This window comes from Grammomys surdaster, unplaced genomic scaffold, assembly GCF_004785775.1.
Source record: "Grammomys surdaster isolate TR1022 unplaced genomic scaffold, NIH_TR_1.0 126531, whole genome shotgun sequence".
In the NCBI taxonomy this organism is placed as follows: Eukaryota; Metazoa; Chordata; class Mammalia; order Rodentia; family Muridae; genus Grammomys; species Grammomys surdaster.
This window is the reverse complement of record NW_021621323.1, coordinates 14,789,577-14,792,318: the sequence shown is the minus strand read 5'-3', so window position 1 is coordinate 14,792,318 and position 2,742 is coordinate 14,789,577.

The following is a 2,742-nucleotide window of genomic DNA, read 5'->3' as shown; positions in this document are numbered from 1 at the left end:
AGAGAGAGAGAGAGAGAGAGAGAGAGAGAGAGAGAGAGAGAGAGAGATTCTAACTATATAACCATACTCCTGGAAAAAAATAGAAGATGATAGTTAACTTCTCAACTAAAAAGTTATTTGGAGAATGATTCAGGCTATACCCCCAAAACCACCTCTTTATTCTAAAAGTTTCACATTATATCATAAAAATACACCCAGTGCATATCTATGGGATGAAAACTTCAACCTTTTTTCTCAACTTTGACTTTACTCTGTATTTACCAAGGGTTTGTTGAAGTGCCAACACAATTGCTATTTCAGGAGATCCACGGGCAGCTGGCTGACTCCTCAGTAGTTAATAGGCAGAGACAAGAGAACTTTATCCTGTTTTTCAGTGTCCCTTCAAACTGTCACTTGTTTTTGTCCAAGCAATATTTCTTTACATATCAACCTTTGCTATTTGCTTTCATCTCCGTGTCATTCCCCTTTTAGAATGAAAAAGATCTAAACTAAGTAGAAATAAGAGTAACAAAAGAGTAGAGAAATAGGAAAAGACAAATGTAAAGCCAGCGGTCACTAGCTTACCTAAAAATAGCTTGGAATGCATAATGCCATTGTCCATAGCATGCAGAAAACCAAACATGTGCTCACTTGAAACAAAACTGCTTGTGGATTTGATTACATTTAGAGAAAAGTCCCCTTTAAAATTACTGATTTAGAATGTTTTTTAACTAATGAGCGTAATATTTGTTTCACCTTGACCTTCTTTCAAGTTAGTCTTGACTAGCTCATCTTTGATGGAATGGATCTCAATTCAGCCTTTAGACCGCATCTGTTCCCTGAGAAGTACTTTTAAGATCCCTTCACAATATGGCTTCTCTGTCATTTTCTTGAGATTTCCAGTTTTTCTTAAGACTCCCACTTACCAATGCAATCTTAAGATGAACAATTTATTTGAGGATGAACCGTAAATGTTTTCGAGGCTAAACAGATTTACTGATTTCTTACTCCCTCAGTATATTAAGAGCTAGAGATTCCAATAAAGAGTAAGGAAACAAATATTTATTAAATAATGTGAGGTAATAAACAGACTCTATGAACATTATTTCTCTTGCTTTTCCTCACCACTCTCTTCATTACTCTGTCTATACATATAACTGTGTATATAACTACCTATCCCTTTGAAAACTGCCATTCTGTCAAAATATTTCTCAGATAAAAAGTATCATTTCCTACTACTTTTATAAAGCTAGATAATTTTGTGAAGTCCACACCTACCTGAAATCTTGAAGTGAACACTGTGATGTGCCACTCAGGCCCTGCACTGAAAGATACAGTTCTGGCTCTGTCCCTTGGGTTCTGCCAGTGAGAACTCCCCCAGCCTCCTCTGGACCTTTCTGTTGCCCTTCTGTAGACAGTGAATGATCATGGAAGGTTAAGCTTGGTCTCTCAGCAGAACTAAGATAGCCCTAAAGCGCTTTCCAAAGGATCTTGGCCATTCAGTCCAAACCTGTGACACAACTGGAGTTCGCTACCAACTGTATTTCATCTTTTTCTTTCCAAGTGTGTTGAAGAACCCAAGGACACAGGTGGCCTTCAAAACATTCTTGCTCATTTTCAGTCAGAAAAAAGTTATAATAATGAAGTTTCCCACAGTAAAGTTATATATATATATTTCACATATGTATGTATATATGTGTATTCATATACATATATATGAATGAAATGGGAAAAAACACAACTCACAAATAGTTAGCTATAATACCTACTTAGAGGAGGAGTCAGCAATTTTCAAAAAATAAAAATAAAACAGAAAGTCCATAAATATGTCCCTGCCTATCCTTTCCGACACTGTTCATTACTCAATTTATTCTGTGCATAGGCTAATAATAGAGCCATGATACTTTTCTTAATCCCCCCCACCATTTTTTTTGCAAAGCTCTGCACTTAGTATTATGAGAAAAACAGTTTAGAGAAACAGAAAAAAAACACATTCCACTTTGTTTCAGGGTATTCATTAATTGCAGAAGCACTCATTTTCTTTTCAGAGACCATGTTACCAGGATCTGACCCAATTTATAACAATGCTTAGTAGCATGACTGCAATGTTTCTATATTAGAAAACAGATGCCATGTTTTATTAGTCGCACAGCTGCTTAAAAGGTTCCAGCTGTCTGAAGAACCATAGAGAATGCCAGCAACGCTACTCATTAGTAAGCTCTAGGTGCAAGGCTATACTACCTTCTGAGCATCCATTATTAGACACAGTAGCTACTATCATCAAAACACTGTAGTACAAACAGTTTGCTGTCATCTAGTCTTGCTAAAGGTGATATGAGCTGAGACATGCTACACTCTACCTCCCAGAAGCAGTTGTAAACAAACACATGATAATAAACTAATTTTCAACATGGGCTTCAAACTTTAGGAGACTCCAATGTAATAGCAATTCAAAATGACATCATGTAAAATTAACAAGTGCAAATAATTTTTATTCAACATCTACTAAATAAGGATTGTATACATTCCCTTGAGCATATCTACAACTTACAGCTATACTTGTAATGAATATTTTTCTTATTTTTATGATAGACTACTTAATAATCTATGTAAAGTAGCCAAGGTTTGATCATTTTCAAATTCACTTTGGAAACATTTCCCTAAGTTGAGCATACTTTAGAAGTGAAAATCCGTAATAAATTACATTTTAAAATGATGATGTACTTGCTAAAGCACTACTCCTACTTCACTACTAAGTTAGAC